The following is a 27,707-nucleotide window of genomic DNA, read 5'->3' as shown; positions in this document are numbered from 1 at the left end:
AAACCAAAAATTAAAAAAAAAAATTTAAAAAAGAGAGACTCTGAGTATCATCATCTCTGCTCCATGTGGCTGCCTTGATAAGAGTTCAGATTTCTCTGTGTCATGAGAAAATTTTTATGATTAATGGAAGACAGAATATTATCCAGTATTAACAGTTATTTTCCAATTCTGTATTATAAAATTATTTCTGATAATGGAAAATTCTCTATTTCTTTAAATTAATTAAAACATTGAAAGTCTACAGTGTATAAAAGAAAGCACTGGAGTTCTGGAGAGGTGAGGCAGAATACGAAGGTAAACAGGAATCATTATTCCTTTTCTCAGAGGTATGTAATCTACAGGGGAAGCATGCAGCACCTGAAAGGGGAGGAGAGGTTGGTGGGCCACGCAGGGTTGAAGGAGGAGCATAGGAACATGGGTCTGGGAAAGTTTGGCTAGCTTTACAGTGCTCAATTGAAATGCTACTTTGCAATATTTTCTCAACACCAGGGTTCAAGTTTGTTAGTCCTACTGAGACATCAGGTCAGAAGAAAAGAACAAAAGTGAGAAGGCATTTACGGCTTTGCATTCTCAGAAAGTCATCCTGCTGGTTCAGCTGTGTATGATTGAGCATATTATCATTGATGAAGAATTTTTATTTATTTTTGATCAAAGACTTCACCATGTTTTCCTGACCTTTTCAATCTCCTGGTTGCAGAGTTTTAACGTGAGCTCTCCTCGGGCCTGGGAGAAATTCTGAGAATGACCCCTGAGAATGAGCTCAGTGGTGAGAAGTCCAAGGACAGGATGAGGTCGACATTGCAAGTGTTTTTGGAATAAGGTAGCTTGACTAGAAACTGTAATTGTGCAAGGCCAGCTGTGCACTTCTGTGTGAGCTGATCCCTTATCATGGTCCCAGTCTTAAATATTCACGACCAATTACTCTGTGTTCTCAGCCCACTGTGCTGATTGACCCTCTGCCTTAACTATATGACATCCCTTCCTTTTATGACAAGTGTTAGGAAGGTGATCTTCCAGGCTCTTCTTCAAGGGAAAAACACGATTTCCTGCAGCAGGATGCCCGCCATCTCCAGCTAATCTGTCTTCTTGGAAGATGTCCAAATATTTCTTTGAAAGTTTCCCATGCATCCCATTTAAAGAATATGTACTGTCATCTGGGTCCCATATTGGAATCTGCCACACAGGAGCCAGCCAGTTATTGACTATTGTCTCTTTCCCATCCATAAAATGAAGACTTCTAAGAAAATATTTGCAAGTGAAGCCAGGCTGAAAGCTTAGAATTAAAGCAGAGTTAGTGCTCCTTAGCTCCTGTGAAGTGATATAAAAAACGCCCTGATGGGTTCTGCTAGTGACTGAGACAGTGCTTGCTGGGATCCCTGTAAGAATTCAATCTGTGTTCCCTGGACCATGTTGAAATCTGGGCAAAAGTTTTCCTGATACTGTGAAAGCAGCTGGTTTCTGAGGTTCCTCATAGTCAACTTTTTCATTTATTTGATTTGAAGTAACCCAGGTCTAATACCAGCTAGACCTTGATTCCATGCCCCTCCCATCTTTTTTTCCTCAATGACTGTGTGAGTATGTATTTGTGCATATGTGTTTCTTGGCCTAATATTAGGCTATCTGTTAATTGTAATACACATTTAATACTGAACTTCAATTCTAACCTTAACTGATTCTCTAAGACTAGGACATAATATGTATGCACATGTATGTGTGTGTGTGTGTGTATGTATGTATATATACACACATATATATAGTTTGTTAAGAATTTTTAAGAATCAATATAAATTGTAAAAGAACAAGATTCAGAACATTTTAGAAATAGAGGAAAAGAGATATGAGTCAGAAAGTGTATGAGAATTGGTATCTTGGCTTCTGCTGGTGGCTCTTCTGTCAGTGAGATCTGGGGCAAGCCACTAACAGTCTAGGCAGGAGTTTCTGTTTTCTATGTGTTTAATGTAACTATCCTGGACTATATCAGAAAAGAAGATAGGAGTATTTCATGTTCCAGATATCTCAGACTTCGTTTCATCTTACCACTCATTTATCATCCAACAAATGTTTATTCTATGCCTACTGTGTGCAAAACACTGGACTGGTTTCTTAGGATACATTGGCCCATTTGATGGATGTGGCCTTTGCCCTCCTGGGGTCCACAAGTCTCCAAGCATTCCTCCAGGGACCGTTAGGCTGGACATGATAAATCAGTGGGGACTAACTAACCAAACCCCAGTGTGTCCCCACACCACAGTTCTCTTTGTCTTTGTCTCCTGAATCCTATGTATCCAAATGCAGGCACACCTTCCAATTATCCACTTATTCTACTAATTTATCTCTGCTAACTTCTTTATCTCCAATTCAGTCTCTCCACCAAATTGTTTTTGGAGGATATAAAAACAAATAAACATGTGCCCTCAAGAAACTTAGAGTTTTAAAAAAAATAGAGGCAAATATGTAGCTGGATATATAAGCAAATTCAGGGCTGATTAAAATCTCCTAGTACAGGATATTGACATGTTTCAGAGCCTATGACTCAAATATGCTTTATAATAGTTGAATGTAACCAGGTCACCTTATGAAAAAGAGCAGTATGATAATAACTCAGGCATCCTTTATCTCATTACAAAATTGAAGGGCAAAAGTAGTTGGATCTTACATTGGTAGATGAAAGAGTGGGCTAAAGTGGAGAGGACTTCCCAGATTTCTCAGAGAAATTGAGACCTAAAGGGCAAATTAAAAAAAAAAAAAAAAACTTAAGGCTTAAGGAAGCCTGTTGTTTTTGTGAGCAGAACAGCTTTTGGTGTCTGGTAAAGGCCTCTGTGTAACTGGGGGAGTTACAGACAGATTGATTACAAGTAAAAATGAGGGGGGAAGCATACTAAAGGATGAAACAAATATGTAAGTGGGTGTAAATTTTATAATTTTACCTTCATTTTTGAGTGAACTTGATTATCAAATAAAATGCCTGGATTTGCTTAATTTACTTAACCAATTCAATAATCAGATACAAAATTTGGTTCTTCAGGGTCCTCAAGGACACAAACACACAAAAAAAGATGTGTGCATTCTGACAAAACATAATCATAATGCAAATAATTTCTATTTATAAACTATTTTATAGTTCATGCATATCACTCAAACAGTGTATTACTGTCATTTCAAAATAACATGCTCTCTCCTCTGTAGTCCGCACACCTGAGAGTGACAGCATCTCTTAGCAGTCCCCAGTCTTGCTGAGTCATTCTGTTCATCCTCCTGTAGCTCAGGCATCATTCAGAGGCCCAACAGGTTGAGAATTGACAAGTGCTTAACTATGGATCCCTAACTTACTCTGGAGGAATGCTGTAAGACTGTGGACCTCAGGAGGGTAAAGGTCACATCCATCACATAGACTAGCTCATCCCCAGAACCCAGTGCATTGTTGTGCATATGGCAGGCACCCAATAAATATTTGTTAGTTAATAAATGAATGGGTGAAATGAAGTCTGAGGCTTCTGAAATGCACATCTTCTCTATCTTGTATAGTGCAGGGTCCTCTCAAGATTTAATCCCTAGCTCTGTCTACATTAACATGTTCTTATTTGATTGAAGAATCAACACACTTAAAGACTGGGATTTGGAAGTGAGAAGGAGTACATGGAAGTGATTCAGGAAGACAAGGAAATGAGACACAAGTGGCAACATTTGTCAAAGTAAGATAAAAGAATACTTATTACAAGATTACTTATTATATTTCTCATGTCTGTGCATGTCTTCATCTTCACCTTCTGGTAACATATACATCCATGTTGAATTGAGCCATTTTCCCCAAATCGAGGATCTTGTGACTTTGAAGTACCATAATATCTTGAGATTTCTTTGATAATTTTTGACCAATGGGTTCTAGAGATGCTGGAAACCCTGACAGTATAAAATAACAAGACAATGTAAAAACATGAGTCAGAAAATCATGACTGCCTTTAGACATAGCTACTTAAATATAGCATGGTGACTAAAAGTATGGATTCTGGAGCAAGACTACTTAGATCAAATCCTGACTTTGCCCTTGTGAGCTGTTTGATTTTTGTTGTTAATTAATTTCTCTGTGCCTTAGTTTTGTATTTCAAAAATGAGTTGTGGTGAGGATTAAATAAACAATACTGTTAGAGCAGTTCTAGGCGTATAGGAAGTGCCATATTAATCTTAGCTCTTGTCGTGATTGTGGGTAAGTCACTTATCCACTCTGGGTTTAACGTTTCCAGGTATAAAATGAGAGATTTTGACTAGATTTTCTCTAAGGCCCTCCTGAACCTACTGTTTGCAAATGCTTACAGTCCATGTGCTTTTCTACATATATGTATGTAGTTTGTGATAGGAAAGTGCATGATTAGTAAATGCTTTCCTTGATTGATGCAAGGAGATGTTATTAGGGGATTGAGACAGTCTTCTTCACTAGGCCAAATTCCTTGAGGGTAAGAGTGTATCTTTTCCTCCTCAGGATCCCAAGGCCTAATGTGGTGCCTGGGGACAGTGGGTGCTCTGTAAACTGTTAATGGATATGGAACAAATGCCTATGTCTTGTGTACCCAGATATATGGGAATGGGAAATGGTTGTAACTCCTTCCTAGGCCTTATCTCAATTAAAGCTACTTACACCGAATATTCAAAAAGCATTAGTGCTCTCTACTGGAGACATTCCTAGTACAGGAATTCAAGTTTGAGTTTTTGATGGCAAATTCTGATTTGAGTTCATAAGTCCTGGATTTGAGAAGTAGGGTATAGCAGATACACATAGTTTACTGTGTTGCAAGCACAGATTTGGTGTTATGGCACTGAGGATGGCATGATCAGCATTAAAATGCCAAGTCTCATTTCTTTGCCATGTATTTATGCGTTTTTTTTCCAGAGCAGCTTTATCTATATATTTGTACACATGTTGTGTTTGCTTTGATTCATTTTAAGTAAAAAAAAAAGAGAGAGAGAGAGAGAGACATAGCATTAATTGAAAAAGTAATGTTAAGAAAATGAAAAGACAACCCACAAAATGGTAGAAAATATTCACAAATAATATATCTGATAAGGGACTTGTATCCAGAGTTCATAAAAACAAAACTAAGCAAAACAATAGGATTTACATTTCTCATTTAAGTTATTATTTTCTCTACACCTCAAGTCTTTTTTTTTTGTCATTACTGTTTTCTTTTTCATTAATTGAATATTTTCTAATATTACTTTTTAACTTCTTTAATGATTTTCTTGCTATATATTTTTAGTTATTTACTTAGTGATTGCTTTAGGCCTTACCATATATGTCTTATCAAAAACAGTTTCACAATTACACCAGCAATTTCAGAGAATGTAGAAACAGCATTCCCATATAGCTCTACTCTCTTTTCTTTCTTACTGTGGTATTCTTGTCATAGGTATTATCTCTATGCATGTTATAAGCCCAACAATACATCATTATAATTATTATTCCTTTATGTAATTTTATGTCTTTTAAAGAAGCTGAGAGGAGAAAAGAGAACAAGTTTATACGTATAACTTTTTTCTTTTTTTTTAATTGAGTTATAGTCAGTTTCCAGTGTTGTGTCAGTTTCCAGTGTAGAACACAATTTTTATGTTATATGTATAATTTTTCTCATATTAGCCTTCTTTCCATTTCAGGTTCTATGCATTTGTTCCTTTGGATTCAAGTGAAACATCTGGAGTCAATTCTTAACCCAATGTTGGTTTGTTCTCACCAACCTCTTTGCTCTGCTATTGGAAAATATATTACATTTCTGTATGTTATATGCCCACAAATACAATTAAATGTATACTGCTTTATGATTTTTAAACAAGATAAGAAAGGATAAGAAATAGGCAATTATACTCCTTTATAATTGCATAATTACCTTTATCAGTGTTCTTTGTTTTGTGTGTGTGTGTATTCAAATTACTGTCTTGGGTCACTTGCTTTCAGCCTGAAGAACTAACTTTAGTATGTCTTGTAAGGTAGGTCTACTGGCAGCAGATTCCTTCAGATTTTGTTTTCCAAATGTCTTTTTATTTCATCTTCATTTTTAAATGATAATTTTGCTGGATATATGATTCTTGATTAAGAACTTTTAAAATTTGAGGGCTGAGAATAGATTATCCTATTGCCTTCAGCCCTCTATTGTTTCTGATGATAAGTCAACTGTTAATCTTATAGGAGTTTCCTTAAGCAAGATGTCATTTTCCTCTTGCTGCCTTCAAGATTTTCTTTGGCATTTTTACTATGTGTCTATTCATGGGTCTTTTTGAGTTTATCCTACTTGCAGTTTGTTGAACTTCCTGGATATGTAGATTTAAATTTTTTAGGAAATGGGAATTTTTTAGCCACTAATTTTTCAAATATTTTTCTGCTCCTTTCCTTCTCTTTTCTTCTGGTGCTGCCTTTAAATGTCTGTTGGTATACATTAGTGTCCCACATTTCTCTGAGACTTTGCTCATTTTTTCTTCATTCTTTTTTCACTCTGTTCTTGGATTGCATAATTTCTATTGATCTATTCTTAAGTACTTTTACTTTCTGCCCATTTAAGTGTATTATTGATTCCATCTAGTGAATTTTTAAATTTCAGTTATTGCTCCTTTCAGTTCCAAAATTCCCATTTGGTTATTTTTAATAATTTCTGTCTCTTTATTAATGTTCTCTATGTGATGTGACACTGTCATCATGCTTTACTTCTAAAATCATGGTTTTCTTTGTTTCTTTGAACATATTTATAATGTCTTCTTTTCTCACATCTGGTCTCTCCTGCAGGTGGCTTTATTGCCTGCTATTCTTCTGGTATCTAGGCCATAATTTCCTGCTTATTTTGCATGTCTCATATTTTTTGGAAAATGAACATTTTAGATATTGCAGCAACTTTGGGTACTGGCTTCATCTCTCCCCTCTTTCAGTGCTTGTCATTGTTGTTAGCTTGTTTACTTGTTTAAAGACTAACTGGATTATTTTAGTGTTGTCCATTCCCTTCTCTTCCTCCTCTATCCCCTAAACAGACACAGGGTAAAGCCTCTGATGTTTTTCCTCAGGGATTCATCCTTGGACATGCCCAGCCACTTTGGGATAACAAGGTTTTAGCAGGACTTAGGCAGTGTTTGTCTATTTACCTGACCACACTAACCTATGAAACTCCACTAACTGCTGGTTAAAAGCTCTATTGTTCATAACAATGCCCTGGAGAATAAATTATTTACACCCTAATCCAGTCAAATTCAGGCTGCTATGAAGGGACAGTTCCTGATGGTCAAAGTTTGAAATTTATTCAGACTCTAGTTCTTGCAGCTGGTTTCTTATTTTTCTCCAGCAACTAGTTGGCTTATCATTTAGCCTGTATCTTCAAGGATTTTATCAGTCTCCTCCCCATTGCCTCTCACCAACACTTCTACTGTTTTTGAAAGCACACTTAGATTTGAACTTCATATGCTGTTGCAAATAAAGTTGGCTCCTTTGGGGAGATAATTTGAACTCTCTGTTCTATGGTCTGCCTTTCCTCCCAGGGAAAATCTCTGAGCCACAACTCTGGTGCTGGAGTAAGGAACAATAGGTCAATTCTAAGTGACAGCCCAGTTTGAAGAAGTAAGTGCTCAGTGGATATATGGGCAAGAGCCCCAGGTGTCCTTGGCTTGTCTCCCTTGGCACAAGCCCCTGTCCTATGAGCTGAGTCAATAGCAATTGGGATCTCAATGTCCTACCATGCCCAAGGTAGAACCTTTGTCTCATGAGAGGAAATGTGGTGGAAGAATGGGGCCCCCACCTGTTGGCTGCAGTAGTACAGAACTTTGCCTCAGCAACAAGTATCTAGGGGCAGTATGAGAAATGCTAATGTCATGTCCTTCCCAGGAAGACAACCCTCCAACCAGGACCTGGGGGGAGTCAAAAACTTGTGTTCTTGGTTGTACAAGTCTGGGTGGAGTTCCCAGCTCAATGAGTGGAGAGGGGAAAAGTGCGGATCTTCAAATACTAAAGACTCATCATTTTATGGAGCTTTAGTAAATATTCTTGAGTAAATGTGTCCTCATTTGCTGTATATCTGTAGCGGCATTTCCATTTGTGTATGCTCATAAGGCCAACTATTTTTAAATGTGTTTTAAAAATAGTTTTCATCAGTTTTTTTGAGGAGTGATACTGAGTTGCACACCATCGTGCCAGAAGTGGAGCCAGGAAGGGGAAACTGATACAGTATAGATTAGCATTCTCTTTAACTGAAGGCTTGCTGTATCTTTGGTTGCTAGTGGAAGGCCTAAGATATATTTGTAGTATTAAAAATAAAAATTAAAAAATAATTTTCTAATGTTAGTATGTTAGAAGCAAAGCCTAAGATGGCAATTCCTGTAGATGATTTGTTGCTTGAATCCTCTGAGAAGAAATCTTTAGAGAAGTGGAGACATAGGTGGATGCAAGTTCCCAGGCATTTCTCAAGGGAGATCATGTAAGCATTTCTAGAAGCCAGCACTCAAAGCATCTTGGGATGGATACTCTGCTGTAAAGAGACTAAGAGAGTTCAATATCAGCTATCAAAATCAACCTCATAAAAATAATCATATTAAAGAGTATGTAGAGTAAAGAAACTCAGTGTAGAGTTTACTAACAGCTGCTCCAAGAACCCAAATCAACCACATAAACAAAATTGTAGCAACAGTAATAAAAACAATATAACAGCCACTCTTATTGGACACTTTCTACCTTTAAGGAAGTACACTTACTATCTCTAATCCTCATGATCACACAGTAAATTAGATATTATTCCTACATTTATGCAAGTGAAGAGATTAGACTTAACATATTTTAGGTCACTTAGCTTGGTTCTAGAGCTTAGTCTCAGATGCAAGCTCTCTGACTCCAAGGCCTGTCCTCTGTCCATTACTTACACAAAACTGTCCAAAAAGGGGTGAAGAAATGAGAAAAGAAAGAAAAACAAAGGGTAAAAATAGATAAGAGAATAAAGTGGTAAGGAAAAATGTATGAAAGTATAGTCATGCATGGGAGTGCCAGGGCAGGATCAACAGGTTCCCCTGTAGCTCTTCATTAGCACAAATACCCTCCAATTTGGTCTAAGCCTTCTGAGGCGAGCTTCATCAAGGCTCAACAATGCTGAACCCACAAATCCTTTCAATGTAGCCCTATTTCTACGTTGGGTTTTTGCTGAGAAGTCTGAGGAAAAACTCCCTTAAACTTTCCAGAAGCCCAATTGTTTGAGAGCATCTATGATACATACTGTATCTCCTCAGAGAGTCTTTTTCTGATTATGTCATACTCCAAGGATGCAACCATAATGATTCTGAGGTTTAAGGAAAAGAATCTTCAGTCATGTCCTTCATTTCATATTTGACCCCTCCATCTTTTTTCTTTTCTTTTCTGGCAACACCCTTGATTTGTTCTTTGCTTGGAAACCATTTATGAATTTAATTTTAGGATCATTTCCCTTCCTGGGAACTGCTGCTTTGTGTCTTCCTATTCCCCTTCCCAAAATTGAGTTTATGGTCTCCATAAGATTATATATCATGACAAAAGTATCTTACAAGTCTCCTTCAACTTTCACTGCATTTTGCAAATTTTGATGGGTTGTATTTTTATTTTTATTTCATTGAATACATTTTAAAATCCCTCTTGAGACTTATTTGACCTATGTATAACGTAGAAGTGTGTTGTTTACTATCCAGGTATTTTAGGACTTTCCAGCTATCTTTCCATTGTTGATTTCTAGTTTAATTTCACTCTAGTCTGAGACATACATTATAACATTTCTGTTCCTTTCAATTTTTAAGGTGTGTTTAATGATACATAATGAGGTCTATCTTGGTGAATGTTTTATGTTAGCTTGAGGAAAATATGTATTCTGATGTTTTTGGTATTCTATAAATGTTGATTACATCCTGTAGATTCCAAATAGAAAAATCAATCAATATAATATACCACATTAAGAGAGCAAAGAAAAAAAATGGTCATCCAATTGATTCACAAAAATCCTTTGATCAAATTTAATAATTTTTCTGTTAAAAAAATACTAAAAAATTAGGAATAGAAGAAAACTTCCTCAACATGATAAAAACCATGCATGAAAAATCCACAGCTACATCCTACTCAATGATGAAAGACTGAAATCTTCTCCCCTAAGATAACAAAAAAGACAGTAATGCCCATTTTTCCCTCCTCTATTTAACATAGTATTAGAGGTACTAGCCAGTGTAATAAAACAAGGGAAAGAAATAAAGAGATTTAAAATTGGAAATGAAGAAATAAATTCTCTCAACACACGACAAGATATTAAATATAGAAATATCAAAGATTTCACCAAAAAATAGAAAAAATGAACGAATTCAGCAAATTTGGAGGATACAAAATCAACAATTAAAAATCAGTTGCATTTCTATACACTAACATGACAATTCAAAAAATTAAGAAAGCAATCCCATTTAAAATAGGATCAAAGTGATTAATTAAAAATAAATTTAGCCTAGAAGAAGAAAGATTTGCATACTGAAAACATTGCCAAAAGACATTAAATAAGACATAAAGAAATAGACATCCATGTTCATAGGTGGGAAGTTTTAATATTGTTAAGCTGTCAGTACTACTCAACAGATTCTACAGATCTCATGCAATTCTTATCAACATTCCAATATTTTTTCCAGAAAATAAAAAGTTCTAAAATTCATAGGGAATTTCAAGAGATCCCAAATAAACAAATAAAAAATCTTGAAACAGAAGAACAAAGTGGGAGATATCATACTTCCTGATTTCAAAACTTAGTACAAACTATTGTAATCCAAATAGACATATAGACGAATACAGTAAATAAATCTTCTCATATGTGGTCAAATGATTTGGTAAAGGTGTCAAGACCATTCAGTGGGAAAAGCACAATATTTTCAACAAGTGATACTGAGGAAATTCGATATTCACATGCAAAAGGATTAAGTTATACCCTTACCTTCCTCCATATTCAAAAATTTACTCAAAATAGAACAAAGATCTAAATGTAAAAGCTAAACAAAATCTCTTAGAAGAAAACATAGGGGAAACTCTTCATTCTATTGGGTTTGGCAGTGATTTCTTGGATATACACCAAAGGTGTTTGTAGACAACAAATGAAAAAATAGATAAATTGGTTTTTACAAAAATTTAAAACTTTTGTGCATATCAAAGGACAATATCAAAAGAATAAAGGGTAACTCACAGGATGGGAGAAAATGTTTACAAATCATACATTTGATAAGAAATTAATATACAGAATATATAAAGAACCCTTTAACTCAGCAACAACAAAAACAAAAACAAAGAGCTCATTTCAAAAATAGTCAAGGACTTGAAGACACCTTCCCCAAATAACAAAGATAAATGGCCAATAAGTACCTGAAAATGTGCTCATCATCATTATTCATTAAGGAAATGAGATACATTTCACACACATTAATATGGTTGACATTTCTTTAGAAACAGAAAACAAATTTTGGTAAGGATGTAGAGAAATTGAGAATCCTGTACATCATTGGTAGGAACAAATTGAACAGCTAATGTAGGAAACAGTATAACTATTCCTCAGAAAATTAAACGTAAAATTACCATTTGATTCAACAGTTCAACTTCTAGTTATATATCTCAAAAGAACTGAAAGTAAGAACTCAAATATATAGTTGTACACCAATGTTTATAATAGCATTATTCAAAACAATACAAAAAAATGGAAACAATCTAGTTATCCAATAACATATGAATGGGTAAATAAATTGTAGTGTATTTGCTGGTCAGAATGGCTGTCATCAAAAGAACACAAGCAACAAATATTGGCAATGATGTGGAGAGAAGAAACCCTTGGTGGGCTCTTGGTGGGAAAGTAAATTCATGCAGCCACTGTGGAAAATAGTATGGAGATTTCTCCAAGAATCTCAAAATATAATTACTATATGACCCAGATTCCACCCCTGGGTATATAAAAGCAAAACCAAAACCAAAACCAAAAACACTAATTTGAAAAGATACATGCATGTCAATGTTCATAGCATCATTATGTACAATTGCCAAGGTATGGAAGCAACCTAAGTGTCCATGAACAGGTGAATGGATAAAGAAGATATGATATACACACACACAGAGATAGATAGATATAGATAGATATAGTATGTATAGATATTTATTGTATACTACACACACACACACACACACACACACACACACACACACAATGGAATACTACTCAGCCATAAAAAATGAAATTTTGCCATTAACAGCAACATGGATGGACTTGGATGGCATTATGCTAAGTGAAATAAGTCAGACAGAGAAAGACAAATACTATATGATATCACTTATATGTAGAATGTATAAAATACAACAAACTATTGAATATAACAAAAACAACAACAAAAAAAGAAGCAGGCTCACAGATATAGAGAACAAACCAGTGGTTACCAGTGGGAAGTGGGGCAGGCAATAAAGGTATGGAGGAGTGGGAGGAGTGGGAGTAACACACTATTGAGTATAAGACAGGCTACAAAGATGTACTGCACAACAAAGGGAACATAGCCAGTATTTTGTAATAACTGCAAATTAAGTGGAAATGTGGAAGTTCTATAATAATTAAAAATTAAAAAAATAAAATAGAGTGTAGTACATTCTTACCATGGAATGTTATTCAGCCTTAAAAAGAAGGATATTCTAACACATGTTACAGTCTAAATAAACCTGAGGACATTATGCTAACTGAAATAAGACAGTCACAAAAAGAAAAATACTATATGATGTCATTTTTATGAGGTATCCAGGGTAGTTAAATTCATAGAAACAGAAAGTTTACTCACATTTACCAGGAGCTTGGGGAGAGGGAAATGGAGACTTGTTTATTGAATACAGAGTTTCAGCTGAGCATGATGCAATGGGTTGGAGGTAGATAGTGATGATGATTGTAACATCTATGTGAATATACTTAATTCCACTATATTGTACACTTTAAATTGTTAAAATAGTAAATAGTTGTGCATATTTCATCAAAATAAAATAATTAGGTACTTTAAGTGGGAGGGAAATAGAACTTGATTGTCTGCATTTTCTATATTAATGGACAGTCAGCAGGGGCAGAGAGAGATTGGGGCCTTAGACCAAATATATCAGGGGAGGAATTCATTACTCATGTTTTATCAGGGACTGTTTCCTGGGCTAAGAGTGAGCACCATATTCAATGCAGCCTGGGACCACTGTCCACAAAATAGTGGTCAGGAAATAAGATCACATTATCTGAAGTAAAAGGAATTCCATCCAAATAACACTGTTGAGTGGCACAACCACACTTCCATGGAAAAAGAGACACAAGGAAGAATATTCCAGAGTTGTCATATCATTCCTAGTAGAGTCATAGAAACAGAATCCACTTTAGTTTGTTTAAACATAATAAATTTGTACAGGTGATAAAGGAATAGAGATCAAAGAACACAAAATTCTTCATCAAAACCTTTACTTTTTGGCCTATAGGTAATGAGTGATATTTATTACCCTTTGAAATAATAAACAAATGTCACACTTATTCATACATCCAACCATTAATCTATTTATTCATTGTTTCAATCACCATGCACTCTAGGTTTTACCTTACTTTAAAGTTACCATATTTGGTCCTTAGGGCTCTATAATACACAATTATATCTCCAGGCAAGATGCACTAAGTTGAAAACAAACTTAAAAAATGACTATTTGGTTGCTACTTAGATTCTTGATCACTACACATAAAATATTTATATATATACACACACACATACACATACATACACATACACATATCTATATACACACACACATCTATATACACACACATATATATATATACATGTATATAATTACAATATTTATTTCTGCCTAAATAACATTATGTAAGGCCCATACAGAGTGTAAGCTGCATGAGGACAAGATCTTTGCTTTTCTCTCTTTACATAATCCAGAACAATGGCAGGGAGGACATAAGAATTTAACAAACAATGTAAATAATTAGAACCAAGCATTCCTTAATGAGAATTAGAATAGATGTGTGAATAAATTGTTAACTACTTTTTAAAGCCTTTTTATTTTTCTAAGTGACCATTGTCAGTTTTATTATTTTTTATTGAAAGAAAATAGAAACAGTATTTCAAAGAGATATCTGCACTCATGTTTATTGCAGCATTAACCACAGTAGCCAAGAAATGAAAGCAACCTAAATGCCAACACATGAATGGATACAAAAGATGTGGCACATATACATATACACAAGGGAATATTATTCAGTCACAAGGAAGGAGGATATCCTGCCATTTGCAACATCAATGGACCTTGAGCACATTATGCTAAGTGAGATAGGTCAGAGAAAGACAAGTACAGTGTGATATCACTTGCATGTCGAATCTAAAAAAGACAAGGTTTCTCTTTGCTCTTCAATGCAGGGTGTGTCTAGTCCAAGGGATTAGAACATCTGCTTAAGTCAAGCTCTCAGTGGGAACAGATATACAGATATTTCTGTAGAATAGTTTACTTTTCCATTAAACCCCATGATACATTGGTCACATATTCATTACTATATGGTTTCTTCTTTAAAAGGCAAAGCCATTCATTCTTCCTTCTGAACACTTGAAGCCACGACTAGACGGAGTCATTTAAATTCTCCAGTGGAGATGAGTTAACATCCTCGCAGAGATACTGAGACTGTGGTGAATAAGGTCACATAGGGGGAAACTGTACCGAAAGATTTTCTTCTGCTCCTCTGGTCCTTAAGTCAAATTAGAGACCTTAATCTAATATCTAAAATCCAAACAATCTATTATCTCAGAGGTTTGGTGTGATCATGGAATTCTGGCAATTGAAAACAATCACACATGTGTCAGCTTTTTGTTTTTACAGAAGTTTCTTACTAAGTACCCTCTGTGCCTAAACATACACTATGAAGATGTAAAGAAAATACATATATATATATATATAAAATGGTGTCTGTCTTCAGACGAACTATACTTTTATTTGAAAACAAATACTAGACCAAGTTAGTTGCACCTGGGCCAAGACTGTGTTCATACAAGGATGTCATGTACCTCTAACAGGGAGACTGTGATGTCTTTTCAGGATCTGAGCATCACTCCTAGCTTGGATCCTGATTCTGAGAGTCCTTGAAGTGTTTGGGTATTCTCATTTCCCAGCATATGGATCCAAGTACATTTCCAGAGGTCCCCTAGGAGAGGCACTGTGAAAATCATTATCATTTATCCTCATCCCAGAGTTGCAAGGTCCTCTCTCCTGGGATCCTGCCCTCCCCTCCAGGTGATAGTTCCATCATCTGAAATTGGTTTAGACCAAGGGTACGGATTATAACCTTTTATCAATGTAACCTCTCAGCTTCCTATAAATATCCTTGATTCCAATGGTTTCCTCCCCATTCTTTTTTTCTCTACAGACACCTTGTTTTATTTGCCATCTTCAGAATTTTCTCTGGTCAGGTCTGCTGGCTGCCACTCCAACCAAATTATAGACTGAATGTTTGAATGTGTTCTCCAAAATCTATTTGAGGAATCCCCAACTACCAATGTCCCAATGTGCTTGGAAATGGGGTTTGGGAGGGATTAGATAATGAGTGTGGGGCCTTCATGAATCTAATTAGTGCCTGTATAACAAAGAATCATGAGATTCATTCTCTCTGTCTCTCTCTCTCTCTGTCTCTCTCTCTTCACCATGCTAGGACACAGTAAGAACCTTGTCATCTGTAAAGCTGTAAGAGGACCCTTACCAAGAAAATAACAATGCTGGCACAGTGCTTTTGGACTTACAGCCTCCAGGACTGGGAGAAATAAATGTTTGTTTTGTAAGCCACACAGTCTATGGTAATTTGTTATAGCAGCCTGAGCTAAGACAAACCACAATGCTCATTACTCTTATTGTATGTACTTGAATTCTGATGTTTAAATGCCAACACCTGGCCTCTGTGTGTCTGGGTTTTTCATTCCCCATTACTATCAAGGCATCCACTTCTGCAGTGGTGCATCACCCCTTCTGTACTTGTCTACAGCAGAGACGCCACCACTGAACTTAAGGATGTTGGGAATTCCTCTCACCAGTGAATATTCTTAGTGTTTAGTAATTTGTTTCTAAACACTGTAAAAGTGTAATTGAAACCTATGAAGCAAAGGTTACTGTTGTTGAGATTTCAAGGGGTAACAGGAAAGTTCATACCTTATTTTTGAAGCAAATATAAGGGATTAAAAACCAAGGCCAAAGCAAAAACAAGATTAGGATGCAAACGTTATTTTCTAGTATTCTGATCTTAGTCTTAGACCCCTCATTAAGCAGGCTAATGTCATTTCTGGAAGCAAAGAGCAATTCCATTTATTCACATTCCATTTACTATTTTAATTATTAGTATTTTAGTTTGTTTTCTTTGTTATTTGAGAAATAACACAAGCTAACTTTGCAAAATTGAAAATATAGTGTATATAATGAAAAGCATGTGTCCTTTCCATCCCTGATGCCAAGCTGCCCTCTCCAGGAAGAACCAATGATACCAATTTCTAATGAATCTTCCAGAAATGTACTATACATACATGTGTATGAGTGCCCAAAATAATTGCCTTTTTTTTTTATGGTGAACACATTATACAAACTGTTTTGTGCCTCATTTTTTCACTCTACATTCTATCTTCCAGATTGTTCTATATTTATACGAATAGAGCTCCACTATCTATTTACTAGCAACCTAGTATTCTAGTATAAATGCATGCAAAATATATATTACCAAATTACATAAATGAGCATTAAGTTGTTTCCAATCTTTTGCCATTAGAAGTGAAGCCTCAGTGAAACTCTTGTATATATGTACATACACATATATATGATTTTGCACACATATATATTTCCTAAAACTGAACACACTATATCAAAGTGTCCATGCATTTATTCTATCTAATGTGGGCCAGGCATCAGTATTCTCTAGAAATCACTTTTTATATTTAAAGCATTGCTGGATGAAAGTGAAATGCATGCACATCAGAAATAGGCCAGAGAACATACATGTATATTATATTATATATCTGATTTCTTTACAAGGAGAGCTACTTCTTTTTAAATAGTGAGCTCACTACTTTCATAACATTACCAAGAATGTTAGCTGGGGCAGGCAATAACGAAGCGATCCTTTTGCCAAGGTTGTCCAAGGCTTGTACAAGCAAGGAACTATCATCATTTTTAGTATCAACAATTCTCTCTCCCAAATCATTTATCTCTGTACTCATCTCCTCACATTTCTTTCTAAATCCTTCAGTACACAGATCTTCTTGGACCTAAAAAAAAAAAAATAAAAATGAGGAAGGAAGTAAAACTTTTTAAATCCCCCATTTTTTCAAGGATTACATTTTGTCAAACTTTAAAACTTTGTCAGACTATCTTTGTTTTATTCCTAAAATTGTTCTCTCTTAATCATGAAAGGAGACTCTTGTAACAAGGAATATTTCCTGGTTTGGACCTAAATATTAAGAGGAAGTGTAGTTTACAGCCTTAATAATATTCATATACCTTAGGGTTTTGCCAGGAGGCTAAGCCTGGCATGAGGACAGATGTAATATTTTCCAGTCAAAAAATGCAAATGAGAGGTAGCCTTGGTCTGACTGCACTAATTCTCAGTCCCACTCAGGATGACACTGTCACCCATATTATAAAAATCTGTTATAAACACATGGCCCCTAAATTATAGAAATCTCTTATAAATCATGTTCAGATGAACAATGAGAGAAATCCCTCCAAGCCACATGATAGCTTGGGGATCTGTCCACACCTGGAGGCAATGCAGCAAGTGTGAAATCTATTATTTCTATGTGTTTTTAAGTCTGGACATTTCTGGTAGTTTTATGTCAGCACAGATCTACCTCAGGGCCTTGGGCTGAGCAGGTCTCCTGGTAAAAGGTAGTGATCTTGGTAGAGCGTACTAGTTGTTGTTCATATTAAACACACATAGTTGGAATATCTGTTCAATCAAGCCCTGTGAGATCATTTTAAAATTCTCTAAATGGCTATTCAACCCTATTTATATTCTCTGAGGGCTTGGAGTAGAGGGGGGAATACTCATCCTGAACTCTCCAAAGTCTACTTACAGAGCCGAATTTAAAGGTTTTGGAAGGATTCAAAGGCTTCAGGGTTTTAATAAATCACAAGCAGTAGATGCACTTGTGATCTTTGCATGACCATGCTGTAACCTTCACCCATCCCTTCCTTGGGTACCAGGGCAAAGCTATCAAGCTCTACTACTGCCACAGCCTGATTCACCTTCAGCTGATGCTCCAATATCTTGTTTGGCTCTCTCAGCAGGTTTTCTCTTTCTCTCACCAGCTTCTCCATCATCTGGACTATGTGTTTCTGGAGACTTCTCTTCTGAGCCTCCACCTGCTGCTGCTGCTCCTGCAGTTTCTGATTCAGCAGCTCCTGTTCCTTCTCAGCTGTCTCCTTCCAAGTCCACTCTTCTGCCCCAGGAAGGTATTAGAGAGGGAAAAAAATAGGCAAGAATTGACCTCCACCCTCCTGAGCTCAGAGGCCAAACCAAATTGAAGAGAGAGGTAGGAAATCTCTGAAGTCCTCCCCCCACACCCCATGTCCACACCATCGAGAGCACACTTCAGAATGTGAGAGAAAATGCTCTGCCTGTCTGGCATCCAATCACAGTTTCCTTTGCTGTTTCCAAATGCAGCAGGGTTGTTCCACAGAAAGGAAGGTAGCTCCGGTATTGGGAAGGTTTTGCTCTCACACCTGTCAGAGGGCACTGCAAGAACATACGCATCCCACTGTGAGCCCAGCCCTACCCCGTACCTGCTATGGCCTTCTACCCATCAGTGAGGGCTTTATCTGCCTGCAGGATTTCTCTAGTGCCACCTGGGACTGCAGAAACCTCTGGAGGAACTCATTTGCCTGAGGAACCAAGGAGGAGCACAGAAATTAGATTTCCAATAGGGAAATTAGTGCTGCAAAGACAACTAAGTCCATGTAAATTTTGCTTCAAGTTTAAAGTTCCACAGTGGTTCCTTACAATGAGTCCAAGCTCCTTAGAGTGACCTGTCTCTCTCCAGTCTCTTGCCCAGTGCTACTTCCTTCGCCCCACTCTAGAATCCTGCCAGTCAGAATCATGTTCAGTTCTACAAACCCCAAATCTCTGGTGCTTTTACATATCTGCTTTACCAGTGTGAAATAGCGCCTCTAAATTGTGCTGCTGTTCTCCTCTGCCACTAGCTGGTTATAACTTTAGACAACTTATTTTAACCTGCCTATGCTTCTCAGTTCAGATCTTTAAAATGTTGATAATGTAGATGCTTCTTAATGCTATTTGAAAGATTAAGTTAAAGAGTCTAGGGAAAGAGCTTAACATTTTGGCTATAGGAAACAACAGTTCAATATATATTAGTTGCATTTTTATTGTTGTTTTTTATTATTTTATTATTATTAATTATTATTATTATTATTATTATTATTATTATTATTATTATTAATTATTATTATATTTGTTTCTAACACCTAAGTAGCTCTTTCCTGAGTGTTATAACTTGTCTATGTAGTTGACTTCCTGTCTCACTTGTGATCATCCTTGTGTACAAAGGCTGACTTGTAAATTATCAGTGCTCAACACTTCAAATATGTTATTGAGTAAAAAAAAATGAATAATTTCTGTTCTGTCTCTTGTGGATTTAAGAAATCTGTACTCATGGTTGGGAGTTGACATTTGTACTCTCTTCAGGAATAAATAGCATGCAGTGAACCTTAAAAGCCACAGCTGTTTGAATGGCCCCATACTCTCTCTTTAAGCATGCATGGAGCTGCACTCTCAGATTTTCAGGAGACCCCTTTGACTATTCTGTAGGTTCCTCATGTTTCCCTTATTCCTCACCTTCACTCCTTTCATGGGCACTTGGTGATATTCCTTTTCAATAATTTCCTTTGCTTTCCTGTAGAGTTCATGACCTCCAGGAACAGAGAAAGTTCCTGCTGAGATACTTTTTATTAGTGTCTTTGAAAGCTGATCAAGTTTAGTCTGGCAGTATTTGATTGATGTCTCTTCATTCTGCATCAAGAAATCCTCTTTCTTATTCTTTATGATTTCCTAGAGGGAAGAAAGTTAGAGGGCTGTCACCAGAAGCAAGGAACAGAGGAAGTAAATTTCCAAAGGATCTGGTAAAAGAATTGGTCTAACTGTGTTCCTCATGAGAAAAGTATTCTGTTGGAGGACATGTAATAAAACAGCAGTCACAAGATTTGATTTATTCACAGCTCTGAAAACTCTGGAAGACCATGGGGAAGTTCCCTAACCTCCTTTGGGTATTTCATCTGAGCTGTTGGAGTTGCATTACCTAATCTCTGTGGTTCCTTGAAGCTGCCACATTCAGTGATTCTCTCTGTCTTCAATGATAGATACAACAAGGAGCAACCTAAGCTGAAAGTGGCCAGAGATGTGGATCTGAAAAGAGAAATTTTGGTTCCCAGCCATAGGAGTGTGTTCACAGAAAAAGAAGCCAGCTAAAGAATGTCTTGGGTGTTCTGGACAGGCTTGGAATCCACAGAAGTATTTATTTCAAGAGGATATCCATTCTGATTTTTCATTGAAGGTCAAAGAGAGTTCCAGATAAACTGCCTGAGTTCTGGCAGTCAAAAAAGAAGGAAATGTAGTCCTTTGAAACTCTGTCCCTCATGAGAACATGGACTACTTTATCCTTGAGTGAGAGATGAGCCATGGGACCGGTAACAACATTTCTAGGTTTCGTTCTTCAAGGGGAGGCGACATACGGTAAATACTAAAACAGATTACAACAAGATTCCTCTGTAACTCCTGCTTGTCTTCCTTGAAGGAGTGCTCCATGAAGACTGCAGGGGCTTCCCTCTCACAGGCAGCGTGCGCCTCCAGCAGCTCCTGCAGCATGTCTGTGGGGAAGCTCACTCGCTGGGCCATCTGCTCGCTGTAGTGGTTGTCTGCCTTCTGAATGGCAGCTGAGTTCTCCAGCTGGGCCAGAGTTGTCACTGCATTCTCCAAGCGAGGTACTGCTCCGCTATTGATATTATCCACGTAGGTCACAACCAGAGTCCTCAGCCCTGAAGAAGCCAGGAAATTTAGGGGCTAAATATCAAGTTATCAGTCAATGGCTCCAGGATTCTGAGACTATGCTTCTAGGGTCATATACACATGCACACACACAAACACACACACGCACCCCTACCTCCTTCTACTATTATCACCTTCATTTTTTTACTGACTCTTCATTTTTATGGTTTTCCAGGCCACAGGACTAAAAAAGTTAATATCTACTTCTATCTAACATACTAGGGGCTACCTGGAAAATACAGTTCCCCATTTTAAAAATTGAAAGCAATATAGATTACATAGATAGACAGATGAGGCAAAGTGTACCATGTTTAATTTATTCCTAATTCTGAGGCTTTGAATGGATTTTCAGTGATTTATGGGCTAATATTTATTTTTGGACCACTCTAAATTCTCAAAATATCTTTTGAATTCTCCTTGTGAAGAACACTTGTATAGGACTTCCTTTGAAAACATGCAGTATTCTGTCTTTACACCAAGAGAGTGATTATATTCTAAGTGGAGGATGTTTTCAGATAAGTGGGAGCCACAGATATCATTCACAAAAGTTGCAATTTGGGGAAGGAATTTGTAAAGCCCCCAAAGTGAGATAATTATAAAGTATACAGATTTCTTCATGGAGTATAAATGTCTGTAAAATCAGAATTCTTTATAGAATCAAACAAAAATACTAGAAAGCACATTATATAAAATATTCAACACATAGCAGTCCCCATGGAAATGGGAAAAAGAGACTCACCTTTCCCAGTGACCATGATTCCTTCTGTGAGGGTCTTGGTCCTTGCATCAGTGAAGATGTAAGAACAGAAATTTTTTGTTTGCTCCTGGAATTTAGGATCCAGTTGGTCTTGAGATACCATCCCAATATTGGCTAGAATTTTTTTTTCCTATGTTGGCCAGTCAAAGACAAAACACTTCCATCTTAGAAATAAATGCCTGATGCAGTCTCTGGGTAGATTGGATGTTTGGGCTTTGGGATTCTTCCCTGAGGGACAGAAAAACAGGGATTAGAGTGTGTAGAGTCTTGAGGCGAGGGGGTTACAGGTGTTCATGGCAGGGATTTGTGTGTCTTTGCCATTTCTACACACAGAACTCTTTTAACATAGACATTCAATACTTCTTTGCACATCAGACTTATACCAATGATATAACTGCAGAGAAATTTAGGGAGACATCTGATCCAGTAAAGGAAACCTATGGCTGGTCTCTCCAGACATGCACATAGTAGAGTGGTTGTCTATGATGTGTTTGATTAACTAGCAGCTAAAAAGATGAAAGGTCACATGAAACTTTCTGCTCAACTCAACCTCATGTAGGAATTGAGCTTTGGAACCAAAAAGGAGAGCTACAAACAAGGGATCATGGACAGTAATTGGAATATTAGGAATGACATCCTCATTATTTAAGGAAAACTGTTTTGATGCTAAAAATAATTGATGCAGTGTTATCTATTTTTTAGTAAAAACCTCTGAAGTATAAATGTACCTGAAATGTAATTTTAAGGTATCACCACTAATCTATAAACTCTTTGAGGTAAATGATTATATCTGGTCCTCTCCTGCCAGCCAATTTCTTAATAGCTGTTTTGAGAAATCATAAATAGAAACATGAATGTAAGAATGAATAAATTGGGATTGATATTTCTCTCAAGGATTCAATAGACACACATCCTTGGAAATGTAACCCATGAAAATAATTTTTTACCTTGTAATTAATTCATGGTTAAACATGTGGGAATTCGGAGAAAGCTATGATGTGGAAGGTAAAATGAATGTTCTAATAATTGTCAGTATTATTGAAAAGGCATAGATTGTAAAGACAGTCACTTCTTCAGGTTCATTTAGAACATATAATCATTTTGTAGATGATATAATTATACAGGATTAGAAAGTTTTATATCCCTCTTTGAAAAGAATAATATGTGAAATCTATATTTTGTTCATTAGATAAGCTTTTCACTGCAGTTTCATGTCTAACAATTAGCTGATTAGTTGTTTTCTTCAACAGAGACAAATTGAAGGAATAGGAAACACAGTGTCCAGTCTTTAGAATGTTTCAGCACCCATTTAAATCTGGATGCTAAATTTAAAGATGTATAAAAAACATATTGGTTTTGAGTAATTTCACTTTACACTTTACTTTTCTTGAGTAAACTTCAACTGTAGCCCCTAGATCTTTGCAACCCACTTTCCAGCCACCATTTCCACAGGCTTTGATTTAGTCTCAAATACAAATGCAATCACAGAGATGAGGGATATTGTTTAGTAGATCCCACACTCTATTGGACTGTACACTGCCCAGGCCATACTCTGATACCTGGAATCAGCTTCAGGGCATTCTCCAAGTACTCATCTTCTGTGATAGGCTGACCACATAACTGCAGCTCCAGGGTGAAATCCCATACAGTCCAGATAAAGTCTGGAAAGAAATTCACAAATTCTGTGGAATCTTCTACTCTATCAGGTGTTTGAGAGGACTTTGCCCTGATGTTTTGCAAGCTCTGTCACATAACTAAGATTTGATTAGGGAAAAGAAACTCACTACCAACAATTCCCACATTTCTCTAGTATAAAAATATTATAAACACACTCTTTTGCCATGGGTCCCCTCTGCTCCACCCAAGAAAACTAAATGACAGGAAAGGAGAGACCGACTCTATCCTCATTCCCATGAATTCAGTGAAACATGGTGGTTCAGGACCTGGAAGGATACTGCAGATGCTCCAGGGCCTGGTGGTTGATGGTGCTCATGCTGTTCTAGACAAAGCTACTGCACAGAATCACGGCCAGGGCAAAGATCCATGAATCCTTCTTAGACTCATCCTAGAAAGCATATTAGAACAAGAGAGTTAGAAGTTTACCCCTACATTAGAAATTCATCTGTACACTTCTTCAATCATGGTTTCATTTATTATTTCAGCTAACATACTCACCATGCAAAGAAATTGCTTGAAGACAGATGTAAATGCAGATATCAACTTTGACAATTACAGAGACACTTCTTGTGTTTGCAAATTTTTCATATATAAAAGGATTCTAATGTTCACAGTGCTTTCTTTTTCCTCAATTGGATAAAGTAAAATAACATATACAGAAAAACTAATACAGTACCTGTTGTGTAATTAGGAATTCAGTGATGAGTGTGGGCACTTATTCATTCTGCATATATTTATTAATCAGAGTCCATATAAAATATACCATAGTTGGCATAACTGGGTATTTAAATTATATCCAATCAATAAATACTTGCAGGAAGCTACTAAATATCCCCCACTGTTCTTAGATTTTAAAAAAGCAATGCTAAAATTGAAAATTTTCTTTCAACATGATTATTTCAAAGCAGTGGACAAACATCCATAACAGTAAGTGCAAAAATGATAGAAGTATCTGTAAAAGGCTTACTCTCAGTAATGTATATAAGCAGTGAAACCTATAGCTATAACACTGAACTAAAATTTAGAAGTCTATCAAGGAAGAACAGAGCTATGAAATTTGGAGAAAGAATATGTGATCTGAAAGCTTCCTCAAAGTCTTGAGCTGAATATTAAAGAACTGGTAAATGTGGAACTGAAGAAATGAAGGTGAACCCTTTAGACAGGAAAACCCAGAGAAACAAAATTAGAGATGGGAGAAGACAGGGATCTTGTAGTTAGAACAGAGTCATTTGAGGGCAGAGGGCAAGTGGAGAAGTTAAGGTGAGATTTCATGCAGCCTAATCAAGGGCCTTAAAGCCCAGGCTAAGTTGTATAAATCATAGCATTGTCTAAATGATGGCATAAACTGGAAATAGTTTTTTTATTATTATTATAAATGGCATGTAAAGTTGCTCCCAGTGTAAATGCAAAAACTGTGGTTTATGTTGAGAAGATTCTAAATGGGAGTTTGGGGGGATAAGAGTCTATTCATTACTTTCTTCCCCCAAAACCCAGCTTTTAAAAATAATCAATTAGGATAAGAAGAATTAGCAGTTATGACAAACAATTATTTCAACAGCAAGATTATATCATTGTTTGATATATGGCTTTAAAAATAAGCACAGACTTTCTAACTCCTGTTGAGAAAAAAGAGAGAGCTATAAAAATGTAGGTACTATTTCCAAATAAGTCTCAAAAGGGGGAAAGGAGGGATAGTTCATTTCACCCATTAGCAGAAAGCTAAAACACCAAAATCCATTTTAAATGTTTCTTGTAGGACAAAAACTTACTTTTATAGAACTTGCACATTCAGAGGTGTCTCACAGATTTCCAGAACACTCTGTGAGTAGTTGATGAACTTCATCATAGGAAATGTAAACCCGTCTCTTAAATCCAACCCTCAAATACACTCTTCACCTTGTAGCTGAGATGGTGAATCAGAAATATTTCCTCACTCACAGATTGATACTTCTCCTCTTTCTTAATTATGCTTAACTGTAAGTTCTCAAAACCAGTCAGGTGCTGCCTGGATTGCCTTTCAAAACTGAAGGACTTATTCCCCCAGCTGTTGGGAGTGCTGGTGGAAGACAGTATTCAGGTGTCAGCCCTCTTAATTAGAAAGGCTGCTGGAGCAGCTCTTCAAAAATGTATCAGCGCCCCAGTCCCAAAATCAGGATAACTCAAAAAAGCCATTCCAGCCATGGAGCTCCCATGAAATTCCCAGAAATTGGGGATTGCAATGCAATGTAATTTCTTCTTCTCTCCAGCCTGCTTCTTTCCCAATTACATGGTATTAAATCTGACTGCAGATAATGTCTTGTCAATTGAACTAAAGACTCTTTTAGGGCAGGACATTTATTTGGTCACTGATATCTACAATGCTAAGTCCAAAGGCCTGGAACTCAGCCGTTCAATAATGACTTACTAAATGTAATCAAGTCTTCCACACAGTGCCAAGAAATAAAAGAATTTATCTAAGACACCATGATAACTTACCTAGAAGTGAGATTCAAACAAATCATAGTTTGCCTTATTTACTATAATTGATTTCTAGATTTTACAGATTAAAGAAGTAAAATTTCTAGGACCATGGAGAGATAAGGGGAAAATCCAGAATAAAAAGTATTTAACTGTGAATTTCTGCTTTACCATTCGCACATCCCCCAGGCTCTAATTGTGCAGAAGGACCACCAGAGTATGATTGGGCTTGCGTCGGTGAGGCACACACCACATCCAGATGCCCTTGGTTTCAGACTGCACTGTAGAGCCTAGAGGAAAGCCTGTGAGGAGAGGGGAGAAAGCAGCATTCAGTTAGAGCAGATAATCTAAACCACCAAGGGGCTACAGAGTCAGATCTATTGGAATGTCAGTATCCCAGCATACGAGTTGGTGCTTTCTCCATTTCCTCAAGAATGTCCTACTTTGTGTGTCATCTGTTTCAAGGAGGAAGGAATATTAATTGTGATAAAGATACCAAGCAAGGGCTCAACATAGAGGCAAAGGGGAATCCATGAATCAGACAAAATGGAAGTCACTGATAATCATAACAAGAGTATCTTGAAAGAATGGTGAGGTTCAAAGCCAGAGAGAAATGGACTGAAGACAGACATGGGAAGAGAAAAAGGTGGGAAAAAAATCAAGATTATATTTTTTGTCAGACAAATTTTTCAAAAGTGGGGAGAGGTGTTAGCCACAGTAGTATATGACATACAGGAAATATTTTTAAGATTATAGACATTTGAACACATTTATATGTTGATGAGAATAGTCCATAAAAAAGCAAAATGTGTTTCAAGAGTGAGTAGACACAATTGTAAGAGTCCAGTGCTTAAGCATGTAAAATAAGGTAGGATTGTGAGAATTGGTAGGAGAAATTTTGCTTTACAGGAATAAAACATACAATATGATAATGAATTACAGTAAGACAGTGGTTTAGCAGTGAGAAATAGGAGTGGAAATTTGATTTGTTAAGAGAAGTTTGGTTCTCCCTACACATGATCAGGACAAAAATTAAGAAGCTGAGGTATTAGCTAGAATCAAGCAATTGGTCCTTGACCCAGTACAACACTCACCATGATTCTGACCTGCAAGATGGTTCATCAAGTAGGATTTGCCTGTATGATACGGTCCTACAATGGCCACCACCAGCACTGGTAAAGAAATCTCACCAAGAATCTGCAGAGATTTTTGGTTCACTGAAAGCTCCTTGACACTTTCCAGCAGACAAATGGGGTCCATCATTTTGGGTCTGGATGCCATGGCAACCTGCCAACCTAGAAGAGCTTCTTAGTGGAAATCAGATTATAAAGTCATTCTCTAAATCAGACTTATACAAAGCATGTATCAACTTAGGGTAAGGTAAGTAAGAGTTCTGTGCTTTCCATGAGACAAAATGTAACCTAGAATTAGCATACTGCAGAGGTTTTCCCCCATCATTCCCTCAAGTCTCTCATGATATTGGTAGTGAAATAATATAATATCACTCTCCAAAGTGTTATTTCAAAATAATAATATAATTAAAGTTATTGTTATGATGCACTGAAGGCCTACAATATACCAAGACCTTTGATAATAACTTACATATCCAGCTAAACTGATATTCACAAGAGACTGAAAGTTAGAAATTAATATAACTACTTTGGAAATGAGGTAAATGGTTCTCACAAAGGCTGAGTGAATGTCATTGAGAAAGGATTGAAAATCTACATACTTGA

At 36.6% G+C, this 27,707-nt stretch overlaps 1 long non-coding RNA gene and 1 pseudogene across 1 annotated transcript; one reads left to right on the top strand and one right to left on the bottom strand.

Annotated features, from left to right (window-relative positions):
- Window positions 1-529: 529 nt before the first annotated feature.
- Window positions 530-5,735, top strand: LOC141579826 (uncharacterized). The gene is made up of 3 exons (XR_012511838.1): window positions 530-820; window positions 3,592-3,692; window positions 5,647-5,735. It is a non-coding gene; the product is annotated as an uncharacterized LOC141579826 (long non-coding RNA).
- Window positions 5,736-13,886: 8,151 nt separating this feature from the next.
- On the bottom strand, window positions 13,887-27,368 carry LOC141579825 (guanylate-binding protein 6-like; annotated as a pseudogene).
- Between the last annotated feature and the right edge of the window lie 339 nt (window positions 27,369-27,707).

Source organism: Camelus bactrianus, chromosome 14 (assembly GCF_048773025.1).
Source record: "Camelus bactrianus isolate YW-2024 breed Bactrian camel chromosome 14, ASM4877302v1, whole genome shotgun sequence".
NCBI lineage: Eukaryota > Metazoa > Chordata > Mammalia > Artiodactyla > Camelidae > Camelus > Camelus bactrianus.
Note: the sequence above shows the minus strand (reverse complement) of the source record. Positions and strands in the feature narration are given on the sequence as shown.